Here is a 15,443-nt window from a genome sequence, read left to right on the forward strand (position 1 = left end):
GGTCATAATCTAATTTTTTGATATTTGATTTTCTCTTTTAATTGAGTAATACATTTTTTATTTTATTTTTTGGTATGCATTAGTATTTTTCCTTTATGTATGTCTGTGTGAAGGTGTTAGATCTTGGAGTTACAGACAGTTGTGAGCTGCCATGTGGGTGCTGGGAATTGAACCTGTGTCCATGAAAGAGCAATCAGTGCTCTTTACTGTAGAGCCGTCTCTCCAGCCTCCCTTTAATGTTATTGTGTGTGTTTATGATGTCATTTGTGTTTTAAATATTTTATGTTTTTGAGTATTTCATACATGTTTACAATGTATTTCTAGCACTCAGGTGCCCTTTTCTACTTTATAAATTTTTCTTACATCCCACTGAGTCCAGTTCATGCTGGCTGTGTATGTGCATGGGTATGTGAAAATCGTCAAAATATTTTTATTATTAGTAGTGTGTATGATGTGTATGGGTGCCCATGCCACAGCACACATGCAGGTCAGAGTACAGCCTTGTAGAGTCACTTCTCTTCTGACTTTACTTTGGTTCCTGGGGTCAAACTTAAGTCTCTAGGATTGTTCAACACCCTCTCAGCCGTCTCTCTGGCCCAGTTGGGTTTTGATGAGACAGGGTCTCATGTAGCTCAGGCTGCTCTAGAACTTTCTGTCACCCAAGGCTGGCCTTTAATTATTGATCTTCCTACCTCTACATTCTTAGGTGTATCTTTTTTTTCTTTCTGAATGCCTCTCTTTTAACTTGAGTGCTTTAAAATCTATATTTAAATTTTAATAAACCCCACTTCTGTTTTAAGATAATTTATTTAATGTTTATTTTTGAGGCAGAATTTCACTGTATAGCTTAGATTAGCCTGAATCACTGTTACTATGTCGCCTAAGGTAGCTTTGCACTTGTAATTTCTCTTGCCTCAGCTTGTAAATAATACTAGAGATGTGAGCAACTATGGCTATCAAAGTAATTTTAAAAGAAAAATAATGAGACCCACTCTTCTAAGATCAAATAAACATACAAAAATAAGAAAAGCTGCAGAACTAGAGCAGAGAACTCCTGAATGCCCTTTCCAGATTCACCAGTTGTAAACATTTTTATTTGTTTTATTTTCATTTCTCCCATACATTTTCACTTGAAGTTTAGTCCTTGTTATCAGGCCCCTAGCCTCCCAAGGGATTTTGGTGTTTTTGTTTTTATTTTTCTAATATAAATGATATTTCACTTAAAAAAAGACCCTATAGTTTATGGACAAATATCCAGAAACAACAATGGAATCTGGGCCTGTTGCTTATACCTGTAATTCTAGCATTTAGAAGGTGGAGTCAAGAGGATAGCCGGGAATTTGAGGCCATTTGAACTACATGCTGAGTTCTAGACTAGCCAGGACTCTGTAGCAAGGCTCTATCTTAAAAAAAGGAAAAAAGAAAAAGAGAGAAAGAAAGTAATAAAGAAAGAAAAAAGGACAGAAAAACAGTGTACATTCTCTCTCTCATTATCTGGAATGTGGATTTTGTCCAGTTACCCCAATATTGGTCTTCTTAGGAATCATGTTTTTCTGATCCAGTGTTTATTTTGAGATTGCTCACTGAATTGAGTTTTCCTATCTTTTAAAAAGATTTATTTATTTATTTGTTTGTTTATTTATTTATTTATTTATTTTACAGTATTCTGCCCACATATATCCTATAGGCCAGTAGAGGGCACCAGATCTCATTACAGATGGTTGTGAGCCACCATGTGGTTGGTGGGCATTGAACTCAGGACCTCTGGAAGAGCAGTCAGTGCTCTTAACCTCTGAACCACCTCTCCAGATCAAGTTTTCCTATTTTTTAGAGTTTTTTCTTTTATTTTTTTAGTTTTTCTAAATATGGGTGTTTTTCACTTCCTTTGCTTTTTTTTTTTTGGCTCTAGCAATTTTGAGGAGTTAAGGAGTTTAGGCCACTATTTTGAAGAATATCTTTCACTTTGTATTCCCGTTTTTTGTTTGTTTGTTTGTTTTCATGGTTAAGTTTTGCGTATTAGATAGTAATATCTCAGAAATATCCATCTCAGTGCACTTAGTACATATGATGACTTATTATTGGTGGCCATTTGGTAACTTTGATCATTAAAGTAGTGTGTGTAAGGTTTCTTTACTGCAAATTTTGAATTAAGACATTTTATAAGGAGGTATTTCAATACCATGTCCATGTCTTGTTGCATACTTCTAGTAGCTAGTATTACTCTTTGTTATGGTTCTTCCCTTACTGTTTCATTGTGATGGTTTCAACAACTTTAGAATTCATTATATTTATCAGTTGACATTCTTTTAATACTTTACATTTCCTTCTATCATCTCTAATTGTTTTTTGATTGGGTTTACAATTTTACGATCATTAGGATAGTTTGGTGTGCATCAGTGTGTAGTTGTAGGCTCTTTAAGTTGACCCTTGTGTCTTTTTGACACATTTGTCAGTGTTTGAGCATTTTGTCCTTTGGAACAATAAAATATTCGAGGTTTATCTTGTACCTTTTCTGCCTTGCCTTGGAATCAGCCCTTTTTCCATAAAGCCCTGGTGTTTCTTTCAGTGAATTATTTAAAGCAATATAGTATAACTTTGCTGTATCCCTTGAGAGTAGAGCTGACTTGTCGTATGACTTAACTGCTTTAAATCCCAGTTGTTACCTGGAATGGAAGTAAAAATGATACATATTTTTCTAGTGCTGTCTTAGGATTAATTTAGACAAATCACTTAGAAGTATATGTCTCAGTAAATGTGACATAAATATTGCCTACTATTACATTACTGTTCCCTCTTTTTCCCTTTAACAGGATATTTTAAAGAATTACTGAAGACGAAGGTTTTTATTTTTGTATGTTTTTTTAATGGTTATGCAGAATATTAAATAGAATACAGTTTTGATATGACGGCAAAAAGTATAAGTATTTTTATTTTTTAGAGATAACTTTTTAAAGTGAACTTATGCTGTTTTGCTATACATATTTTCTTACTATTCTGGTTAATAAAATTCAAAATGTTGCTTGGATTAATAATTATTTTTGTGTAGTGTGTGAGATAAACTTAATACTAGTGAATATAGTACTTTCATAGCAATTATAGAATTTCTGTAGATTGGTGCCAAGCTTTTCTTTTTCAACAGCTGCAAATTGCTATCTCTATAAAGCTTCGAATTTGGCTTCTTTTCTGGGAACTGTTTTTGGTTTTTCGAGACAGGGTTTCTCTGTGGCTTTGGAGCCTGTCCCGGAACTAGCTCTTGTAGACCAGGCTGGTCTCGAACTCACAGAAATCCGCCTGCCTCTGCCTCCCGAGTGCTGGGATTAAAGGCGTGCGCCACCATCGCCCGGCGTCTGGGAACTGTTAAAATTGGTTTGGTTGCTAGAGAGTTACTTGGCCTTACTGAGCACATTTCTGCTTTCTTTGGCTTATTTTGTGTGTGTGTGTGTGTGTGTGTGTGTGTGTGTGTGTGTGTGTGTGTGTATTCAGGGAAATGTGTATGCTCTGTTATTTGGAAGCAGATTGCTACATTCCCTGAGGTATTCTTTGAAGACCATCAAAGCTGTAGATATGTTGGAAAAGTTATGTCAGTTCCTCCCTCTGTTTAAATTATTTCTTTATAACTTTATTGTAAAAGTGCAGGGCTGTCCTAGGAGTTCAAAAGTAGGAATTTGGTAGTCCCACAGAAAGATCTGGACAAACCTGGAGTCTGTCAGGAGTTGGAGCAGTATATGTTTTCATCGCTCATCCTTTTCTCATGGAATCTTTCTGCTTCATGTCTCCCTCCTCTCCCCTGAAGATCACCTCACTTCTCTCCTGTGCACATTCTGAGAAAGATGTGCAGGAGGGAAAGAAACTCTGACCTCTCGTTGTTGTCACTTCTAATCACAGACTCTTTAGGGAATCATTTCTCTTATGGGAACAGAGAACATGTGTATGTGTGTGGGGAGGGGATTACCTTTGCCTTTTAGATCATACTTATGGTCATGGAAAATGTTAAGGATCCAGTTATGGAAGTGTATGGCTGTAGTCCCAGCTATTCTCCAACCCCATAATTCCTTATTTGTTTATTTGCTTGTTTATTTGAAACAGGATCTTACGAGTCCTGGCTGTCCTGGAACTCCCTAAATATACCAGAATGACCTTGAACTCACAGAGATCTGCCTCCCAAGCACTGGGAGTAAAGTCTAGTACTAACATCCTCTGTCCTTAATTCTACTCAAATAGGTAGAATAAAGAAAGAACATTCTGTTTGTTTTATTTGTCTTTGAGACTGGATTTCTCTGTGTAACCCTGGTTGTCTTGGAATTTGCTTTGTAGACCAGGCTGGCCTCGAATTCAGAGATCCATCTACTTTTTTGCTTCTTGAGTGCTGAGATTAAAGATGTGTGCCACTACCGTCTGCCTTTTTGTTTTGTTTTTGTTTTTGTTCTGTTTTGTTTTGAAACAGGGACTACAGAGTTCTGACTGTCCAGAACTCACTATGATACCAGACTGACCTCAAATTCACAGATATCTACCTGCCTCTGCCTCCCCAGTAGTGGGATTAGAGGCTTGTGCCACCAGGCCCTGCAGAGCATACATGCCTTCCGAGACAGAAATATTGGACTTCTTGGAGCTTGAGTCACATATGGTTATGAGCTGCCTGACATAAGTACTGCATAGTATACCCTCTTAACCTTTGAGCCATTTCTCCAGCCTGGGGAAGAATTTTTATTATGTTTGTTTGCTTGTTTGTTTTTGTTTTTGCTTTCCTAGACAGCTCTCATTTGTAGACCTCAAAGTCATGGAGATCCTGATTCTGCCTCTTGAGTACTGGGATTAAAGGCTTGTGTCACCACTGCCCAGTGAGAAAGAATATTTTATTTTAAATATTTATTATGTATACAACATTCTGTTTGTGTGTATGCCTGGAGAACAGAAGAGGGCACCAGACCTCATTACAGATGGTTGTGAGCCACCATGTGGTTGCTGGGAATTGAACTCAGGACCTTTGGAAGAATATTTTAAAACATCTTTCCTAGCCAAGTTTTTTTGTTTTGTTTTGTTTTTTTTTTTTTTTACTTTTAAGTAATGTACTTTGAGGCTTTAAACTGTGAAGTATAAAAGTAGAATTGAATATGTAGTTTATTAAATGAGTTTTGGTAGTGTTTTTTATGAACTTTAGATTAAAATACATTCCAAGATTAAAAGTAGGCTGTCAAGTTGAGACTTAATTGACCTTTATCTCATTTTTAACTGTACAATTAAGGTATGGTTGTACAGTTGCTTAAAAAGTCTGTGGGTTTGTTTGTTGCTTTACTCTGCATGCAAAAACTGGCGTGAAGAACAGGTGTTTAACCTAACAGTAACCCAGTAACTGACATCTGTACTGTATGTGGTTTTTGTTTAGTTTTTGTTTTTTATGTTAGTTTTATAAAATAAGAGAAATGTAAAACAACTCTCCTGAAGTTACTGTATATATTAAATGGTCCTGTATTAAACATAGGATAAATATATTTAAAAGTTGTCTTTGTCAATTTTGCTTTCTTTTCCAAGTAGGACAGACTGAGTTTTGTGTGATGGTGCTCACAGCATGTTGCTTTCTGAGACAGAGAGAGACCGAGAGAAAGACAGAGCTTTGTGTGGGTACCCATGGCATGTTGCTTTCTGAAGTTGGTTTTCTTTTTACCATGTGGGTCCTGAGGACTGACCGGCAGAAAGTGCCTTTACCTAAAGCTTTGTCTTCTCTTGGTAGCAGAATTGCTTACATTTGAGTGGATTCCTTAGTAATGACAACACACAGCTCAACAGATGTTCAATTGCTTGAGTGTTTAACATTATATTTGAGAGTAATCCCGGAGAGACATGTGACTATTTGTTACATTTTTTAAATATTTATTTATTATGTATACAATATTCTGTCTGTGTGTATGCCTGCAGGCCAGAAGAGGGCACCAGACCTCATTATAGATGGTTGTGAGCCACCATGTGGTTGCTGGGAATTGAACTCAGGACCTTTGGAAGAACAGGCAATGCTCTTAACCTCTGAGCCATCTCTCCAGCCCATTTGTTACATTTTTGAAGTCTAATTAAACTTAAGTCTCAGTGCAAAACATCTACACCATTGCATAGAATTTAGAAACTAGTTTCTAGACATCTCAGTGTCAATTTCGGTAATAAAAACTTGATTTTAGGTGCCATTATCTATTATATCAGAATTACTTGGCTGTGTTGAATGATACATAGAAATATTTTGATAAAAGGAAATTGCACTTAGTAAAGAATTTTAACCACTGAATGATGAAATCATTAGCTCTTCAACTATTAAGCTGTGAAGGACCAAGTGAGTGCTTCTGGAGGATATATAGTGTAAATCAGTCCAGTGTGAGCCTGGTATAAATGAAGGTTTCTCTCTCCCCTGTCCCACAACCGCTTATAAATAATCACTCAGAGGCTTAATATTAATTATAGAATGTTTGACTTATATTTAAGCTTATTACTAACTAGTTCTTACATTTAAATTAGCCCATTTCTATTAACCGGTGTATTGCCACGTGACCATGGCTTTTACAGGTTTGCTGGCATCTTGTTTCTTGGACTGTTGCTCGCATGTCTTTCCACCCACTTTTCTCTCTGTATCTCCGTTTAGCTTTCCTGCCTACTTGTATTCTGTATGGCTATAGGCCAATTAGGCTTTTATTATAAGAGCAATGTATATTCACAGGGTACAGAAAGGTTGGAGAGATGGCTCAGTAGTTAAAAGAACTTGCTGCTCTTTTAGAAGTCTTGGGTTTTCTAGCATCACATGGTAGCTTACAACTGTCTATGACAATAGTTCCAAAGGCTCTGATGCCCTCTTCTGGCTTTTGTGCGTGCCAGGCACACAGGGTGCACACACACACACACACACACACACACACACACACACAACATACATACACGTGCAGACAAACTACCCATATACATAAAATAATAAATTTTTTTAAAGTCAAGTATAAAAAGTTTCAAAACTTCGTGCTCTTTAAATTCCTTTAAGTTACTGAAGAGCTGATTTGCAACATGGTGATGCTCATTTTAGTATCATTTTGTATACTTGTAATTTGTTATGAGGATAGTTTTTTGGGGGAGGTAGAGTCAGTACTGAGAATTGAACCCAGAGACTTGGGTATGCAAGGCAAAGCCTGCTGAACTATACCAGCACAGATCAATATTAAATTAAATCTACTCAGTACACATACTCAGGCATATATACAACCTACCATAAAGGTAAGGATTTATTTAGCTTGATTGTAGTGATCATTTAATAATTTAGACATGTATCAAAACATCAAGATAAGGACCAATAATTTGAGACCATATAATGCATTCCAGTCAAATAAAACTGTTTCAAAGGTATCTTTGAAAAGAGGGTTTGAGTTATCAAACTACAAATTTATAATGTTGAAAGTTTGCAGAATATTACCAGTTTGTAATATTATAAGATTATAACACTTCAATGTATAAAATATATAGTAATAATAAGTCTATTTACTATAATTGCTTTGAGCTAAGTTGTTGGGGTTTTTGTTTTGTTTTCTTCGAGACAGGGTTTCTTTATGTGTAGCCTTAGATGTACTGGAACTCGCTCTGTAGACCAGGCTAGCTTTGAATTTAGAGATTGAGCTAAAGTTTTTTTTTTTAATCTTAAAAATATCATTATTTGTGTATATGATACAGTAGGCATGGGGGGGTATGGGCTATTGTGTCTTGTGGAGGTCAGAGGACAACTTTGGAAGTGATTCTCCCTTTATTTTTATGTGAGTTTGAACTCAAATCTTCAGGCTTACTTAGCAAGCACATTACGGACTGAGCCATCTTGATGGCCCCTGTGCCAAGTTTTCAAAATGGAGATTCCTTTAGGCTCTGAAGCAGATTTTTAGAGTTTTGATGAAAATCGGGTGTGGTCAAGCATTCCTGTAATTTCAACGCTCTTAATGTAGAGACAGGAGGATCAGAAGATTAATCCTCAGCTGTATAGTCCAGCCTGGGGTCTATGAAGCCTTATATCCACAGCAAAAACCAAATATTTCTTATGATACTACATTTTCATCTGTGATACCAGATAGCCTTGTGGCTATTACATTAAGTGAAATAAACCATCTGAAGGCAGATTGTTTGCTGATAAACAGCACTAACTAGTAATGAGTGTTGACTTAGACTGAAGAGTGGGAACCATGTAATATGCTGTATATTTTGCATTATTCATCTCCTGGGTCTGCATAACAACCAGAACTGATAAGTCCTGGCAGCACATTCTAATTTGCAAATGTGTAATTTGAATGGCTTGACGAGAGCACATTAACAGAGGCTTTATGAGCCAGTGTGGACTCAGAAAAATGGGCTTGATGCTGCTGTCATTGTACTTAGGGCATTCATTGTACTTCTGTAGTAGTTCTCAAAAACATTGTAGAAGTGATTAAGAACATTAAAAATTAAGGGCAGCAATAAGGATATAATTACTCTTATTTTTATAGTGCTAGAGATCAAACCAGGGCATTGTACATGCAAAGCAAGTGTTCTGCTGCTGAGCCAAGCCTCCAGCTCTCAGGATGGAATTGTGATTTATCTGTTGGCAGCTGCTATATTACTTGCCTTCAAAATATTTAGAAAATCTGTGGCTTTTCATAAATAACATTCCATTAACTTTTAATCTAAAATTCTTAGTTTTCCCATTTAAAACAATATGGTAAGATTTTCTTTTTAGTAATATATTCCTATGGACGATGTAATTGATTTATTTCATAGAACTTTATATAATACTTGATACTACCTCTGGTGAAAAATATAAAAATAGTTTATTAAGTAATGCTATAATACTTCAGATCCTAGTATTTTTATTATTATTTTTAATCCAGGTTTGTTTGACATCTATAAATGCAGAACTGAGGGACTTTATAGATCAGAATTCCAGTCCAACAAAAGGTAAGGATTATTGAATAAAAAATTTCTGGATTTAATTTTGTTGTAATTCTTCTAGAAAATATACAACTATAAGAATTCTTTGTATACAATCGTTACATAGTGTTAGGTGTGTCATCACATACCAAATGAGTCATATGAATAATGTCAGTTCTCTCTAGGAGGTGAAAGATCTTTGTATACAATGTTTCCCTATCTCTTTCTTTAGAATTTTCAAAACCCTTTTACCAGTGATCTTATTCCAATTGACACTGTTAAATCTATTTTTTCTGTGTGTTTTTTCTGTACATGGCTATAGTTCTAATGCTTAGGGGGCTGAGCAAGGATGATTACTGAGTTTGAGATGAGTGTGGGCTTTATATTGAGTTCCAAGCTTTACATTGAGTCTTTGTCTCAATAACAAAACAAAACAAGGTGGGAACTAAGGAATTTAATGGGTCTCTTCTGATTATATGTGGTTATTGACTGATAGAGGAAGGAAAGATACCTTCTTCCGTGGTGTAACTACTGGTAAGCTGCCCAAAGAGAGCTAGTTGGGAAGGGAAGGGGATTAATGGAGATAGAAGGGAGACAGATGAAGGTAACAGGGAGACAAATGTGATCAGAATATATTGTATATATGTACAAACTGTCACAATAAAATCTGTTATGTATAATTAATATATGCTAATAAAACATTTAAAAATTAATCCCAGTTTTTTACTTTCAAGCTGTTTAACTTGTAAGAAAGTACAGTAGAGAAAAATGCAATAAATATGTTTTCTACTAGATAAATTTCCCTGACTAATCCATGACTTACTAGGGCATACTTAATATCAGAAATCTGATTCACCAACATAAGAACTTCCTTGACAACTGACAACATTTTTATATACATCTCTCTTTGGTATCTTTTAGCATGTAGGCATACATGAAATATTTATGGATGTTCGCAGCTAGATTCAGAATAATCTACTGTTAGGAGGGTAGAATATTTGGACATTACAGATAAAGCAATATTCTTTGTAAGATGATTGAGTATTTAAGTTGAGTGATGTGGGATATCTTTTTTTTTTTTCTGCTTTGTAAATACTTGACATTTTCCATTGTACAGGGTAGGAACAAAATATTTACCATTGTATTACAGTTTTAAGAAAAACCAACTTTCTTAAAAGATTTTGTCTACTTTATGAGATGTGTCATGGAGATTACTGAAGTCTGTACTTGGTATAAAAATACCTATTATAATAAATTATATTAATAGTCTATAGGAATTACTCTTGAGTTTATGTGCTATAAAAGTATTTGAGAAATACTTTGTCTTGGTGTTTTTCACTTTTTACCCCCACGTGCTGCCATCCATAGAAATGGTAATGTAACATTTATTGAATGCACTAGGGCTAAAAAAAAAAAAAAAGGATTGTTAAAGGTCATAGGCGTTATACCAAAGAACTGTAGCCACCCAAGCCATGGTGCAGAAGGAAATTAGTACACTTAAAACTTTGAACATGCGCTTGGGATTCTCTTCTTTAGTAACATAAAATGTGCAGGTCAGGGAAGACCCAGGAATTACAGCCCGGATGAAATGGAGAACAACAATAGTGGGGTGGGGATGATGGACGGCGAAAAGGAGGGCTTAAGAGAGGATGTTGAAATGGGCATATGAAGGGTAAGAACGCTGGGTGTAAAGGTTTTCCTTGGATGTATGGGAATCCTAATACAGTTTAATTACAGAGCAAAGTCTTTATAGCTTGCCTAACTGTATAGAACAACTGGGAAAGTGGGAGACAGACTTATTGAAGAGACAAAATTAGAGAGGTCAGGTTTAGAAAAAAATTATTATTATTATTACTATTATTTGGTTTCTGAGAGTGTTTTTCTGTGTAATAGCCCTGGCTGTCCTGAAACTATATAGATCTGGCTGGCCTTGAACTCACAGAGATCTGCTTGTCTCTGCCTCCTAAGTGCTTGGATTAAAGGCCTGTGCCGCCATGGTGTGTGTGTGTTTTCTTGTCTTGTTTAGGCAACTATATTGTTGAGGTATCACTGGTGTAACTTCTATGTTATTTCTATGAGACACACTCTTTGAGCAGACTTCTTATGATGTTCCTATTCCCTCTTCTGTGATGTTTTGAGCCTTGAGTGCTGTTGTGTTGAATTATCTATCCATTGATACTAGACACTGCAATAGTTTAGATAAAACAGCGCAGTTCCCCAAGGGGCGGCAGTGGGCCACGAAGGGTGGCCAGTCCCACCACCCGAGTCCTCTATGGGTCTCAGGCAGGTGAGAGACCTCGTTGGGTCTGGGCAGCTGGTCCCAAGAGGAGCTGCAACGGGTGAGAGATGGATAGGCACGCCATGCAAAGAGAGTGTTTGGGTATAGTTTATTCACTGGGTTGTGGGAGGGAAGGGGGAGGAAGAAGGGTAGGTGGGTGGGGGAGTGGAGAAGAGGCTGCAGCAGCCAACTCTTCAAAAGAGGAACAGAGGGAGCTAGAGAGAGAAAGCAGTGCAGGCTTCAGGCTAATGGGGGCAGTGGGTGGGGCTTGTCTTTTAGACAGGACAGGTCAGTGGAGGGTCATAACAGACACCCCATGATCAGTTGTTTTCTGCACTTAGACCAGTCACAGTTTTACTTAATGGTCAATGTTGATGAGAGCTGAGAGCTACTCTCACCTGTGGGGATAAGTAGATTACAGTTAGGAATTATGCTGGCTTAGTAAAATGGTGGTTGTAGTTCCATGATCTCATTAACCCCAGGTCAGGTTTGAAGACGAGCACTTTTACCTGCTTAGCCAGTTTACTAGCTACCAACAACTCAAATCTTAATTCCATTTTTTAGTGATTATTTTGTTTTTTTGTTTGTTTCTTGGGAGAATCAGCATCAATTCAGAACCAGTATCTGAAAGTCTTGTTTCTTTTTTCCAGTGGTACAGTTAACCCTTGAAAAGAGCAGAAGGACTGAAGAAAGGCTAACAGTAAAACTTTTAAGTATTCTGTGGCTTCCTTTTTTTTTCCCGAGACTGGATTTCTCTGTGTACCAGTCCTGGCTGTCCTGAAACTTACTCTGTAGACAGGCTGGCCTTAAACTCACTTAGATCTGTCTGCCTCTGCCTCCCGAGTGCTGGGATTAAACACATCCTCTAGTACTGCCCAGCGTGACTTTTAAGTATTTTATCAAGGTCTTTCCTTAAGGGACACTCTCTTTTCATTCAAAGAATTCTGCGTCTACAAGCTGGCTCAAGTCTGGAAGTTAGTTCACAGATCAAGTTTCCCTTTTGCCATGATCCAAAGTAGCCTTTTTTTCATTTGTTTGAGAATTTTTCTGCTTATAAAGATCAAACAAGAATTCAGTAGGCTTCTTACCTATTTCATGCCTGGAAACACATGACTGATTAGCCAGTACCAAAGGTCCATATGAGTCAAGTTACCATGAAATTCACTTTGCCTGTGCTGATCATTGTAGGTTAGGCTGTTATGGACATTGCTTTTTCTATCCTGCCCGTTAGGATCACTAATATCATCTTGTCTTTGGTGATTCAGTGCTGGCATCTGACCTCTGCAGCCTCAGCTACTGGAGAGAGTATTCTCTTCCAGGGAACACTTAGAAACCTTTAGCTTATTCCTTTCCTTTGTCAATTTATCCTGAGATTCTAGAAGCAACTTACTAGCACCATCATTTTCCTACAGATTATTAAAAGTTAGGTGTGAATCAGGATAACCAAATGTATTTTTTCCTTAAGTCTGTAAAATAGTTAATGCCGTGGGCTTTCAGTGCTCTCCAAGCTCCCAGGAGAGGCTTCAGTAACTTGAGAGGCTTTGGTAACTGTAGGTACTGGCAAATTGGAAAACCTATTCGAGATACTTAAAATATTCATCCTTATACTTTTGTTGCTTTAGACAACTCTAAATATCTAGTACCAATATCTATATTCTCTAGAGTAACAGAACTTAATAGAAATGAATCTCTTTAGAAAGGGGATTTAGTAGAAGGATTTCCAGACTGTGGTCCAGTGAATCCAACAGTGGCTGCCTGTGAACAGAAGCTCCAGGAATCCAGTAGTTGTTCAGTTCATAGTATGCGCTGGAACCCCAAAGAACTAGGCTCTAATGCCGGTGAGGAATGGACTTGCTAGCAAGGGCAGGAACATGCAGGCAAAGATCAAAACCTTCCCTTCTTCATGTCTTTTATATAGGCTTCCAGCAAAAAGTGTGGCCCAGTTTAGAGGTGAGTCTTGGCACCTCATAAGATCTGGATTCTAAAGGTATGTCTTCCTACCTCAGAGATCCAGATTGGAAGCGGGTCTTCTAATTACAGGCATGTGCTTCCATGTCCGGCTTCATTTACTTTATGATATATTTAAAGTTTTATTTGTGCTACATGTATGTATGGCTTGGGAGTCAAAGAATGGGCAATTTATACATAGAAGTTGAAAAATGCCTTCTGATTATGTTTCTCCTCCCATTCTCAACCCTTTTTTGGTTTTTCAAGACAGGATTTATCTGTAGCTTTGGAGCCTGTCCTGGAACTAGCTCTTGTAGACCAGGCTGGCCTTGAGCTCACAGAGATCCACCTGCCTCTGCCTCCCGATTGCTGGGATTAAAGGCGTGCGCCACCACCGTTCGGCCCTTTAAAACATTTTTAAATACATCTATAATTTCCTTTTTCTTTAATAATTTAATAATTTATTTTTTATTTCTTTTTATATTGTTATAATCTCTTTGGGGAAAGGGTGGGAAGAAAGATATCTCTAACAGTGGTAGAACTAGAGATCCTAGATTTCAAGAAAAAAGAAACCATATAAAAGTGAAATTTGTTAAAAACAAAATACAGTGAAAAAACAACAAAGAAAATCCAAACAAACTGAAGATAAAGACTTTTTGCTTTGTTTTTTTCAAGACGGGGGTGCCTGCCCTAGAACTAGCTCTTTTAGACCAGGCTGGCCTCAGACTCACAGAGATCCTTCTGCCTCTGCCTCCCGAGTGCTGGGATTAAAAGTGTGCGCCACTACTGCCTGGCGAAGATGGAGACTTTTATTCATCATTCTCTTAGCAGACTTCAAAAGTCTTTCTCAAAGTAGGAACATTGAAAAAAAATTATGTTATCTTCCTATAGATATACTTTGACTACTAGTCAAACTTCTGTTTACTTTTAAAATCTAGCTGACCAGGGCTATCTCAGTCTCTCCTTGTTCGGTGCATAGGCTACCTTTGGACATTATGCATACCTTGTTATTGCCCTGTCACATGACATTGTCAATATGCTTCTTATTTACTAGGCTGAGAGCTCTTTGAGGGCAGGGTCCTTATCATATTTTTACTTTCAGAGTCTCATTAAGTGTCTACAGTTAGTAAATATTGAGCTGTAAAAGCTTATTTGCTATAACATACTCAGTTTTTATCAAATTATTTAACTTTTAAGAAGTGAGAGTGTTTTAAGCACTTACTTTTGAAACAAAATATTACTGTACTTAATGAGGAGCATGCCTGAACTCTTCGTTTTAAGAGGTGGACGCTTAAAGCTAAAACAAGGTCAAGTCTGAAGCTAATTCCTTGCTATCCTTTCTGCGCTACTTATGATATCCATGAGTGGTTATCGTTTACAGCATAGATACACTGGGGGAGAATTCACAATCTTTGGTGAGATGGAACAAGATAGTATGAGATTTTCTCACATGTTTCAGTGTAACTATTTAAAGTTTGACAGATTACTTATTTCTGGAATACTTTTGTGCCACAGCTGACTTCTTGGCCTCAGATAACTCAAAGCATGGAAAGTTATCTTACAGCCTGGCACCTTGCGGCAGTTATTATTTGTTCTATCTGTGATTAAAGACAGTTTAACTTCTTCATTTCCATTTCCCCCCCTAATTTCACTAGTTAGGTCTATGAGAAAGGTTGAATAATAAATCCTTCCCTATATCAGGAAGAAAACTTTCTTCTTTGTTATTTAGATAGGGTGTTAGTCATAGATTTTTTTTTCCACAGTTGCCCCATTATCAAGCAAGTTTTGTGTGCGTGTCTTTGTGTGTATACATGCTTGTGTTGTTGATGTGTGTGTGTACATGTGGAAGCCAGAGTTTAGTGTTGGGTATCTTTCTCACTTGCTCTTTTCCTTAAGTTTTGAAAATGTATCTCTTACTGAATCTGAAGCTCGCTTTGGCTAGGCTGGCAATGATTATGTGATAGGATATTTTTAGCTCATTAATATACTAAATTAATTTGGTTGATTTTTAGATTTCAAACCAAATTTGAATTTCTTTAATAAGCTCATTTAGTTAGCTGGGTGGTAGCTCTGGCCTGTGATCCTAGCGCTTGGGGAGCAAGATACTGCCATAAATTCAGTATCAGTCTGGGCTGCACACTGAGACTATCTCAACATAACAATTCCTAAAAGAAATGTGTAACTCCGCATTTGGGGCATTGTTTTGGAAATCTTTTATTACTGTTGTTTTTAATCCTTTATAGATGTTTGTGGCAAAACCACTAAAGGCTACTTAAAGTGTTATTTTGTAGTTCTCAGAGGGACCATA

General features: G+C 37.0%; 1 protein-coding gene across 4 annotated transcripts in view; it reads left to right on the plus strand.

Moving 5' to 3' along the window:
* Tfdp2 (transcription factor Dp-2) overlaps positions 1–15,443 on the plus strand; it is a 112,637-nt gene that overhangs the window by 21,582 nt on the left and 75,612 nt on the right. Inside the window, exon 1 of one of the 4 annotated variants that reach the window (XM_038322729.1) lies at positions 8,871–8,937. The exons of 2 other annotated variants lie outside the window; for them this stretch is intronic. The gene's annotated coding sequence lies outside the window, so the exon portion shown is untranslated. Of the gene's footprint in view, positions 1–8,870; positions 8,938–15,443 lie in introns of those variants that run through there. One more of the 4 variants, XM_038322735.1, reaches the window with a different exon arrangement.

This window comes from Arvicola amphibius, chromosome 3 (genome assembly GCF_903992535.2).
Source record: "Arvicola amphibius chromosome 3, mArvAmp1.2, whole genome shotgun sequence".
Classification (NCBI taxonomy): Eukaryota; Metazoa; Chordata; class Mammalia; order Rodentia; family Cricetidae; genus Arvicola; species Arvicola amphibius.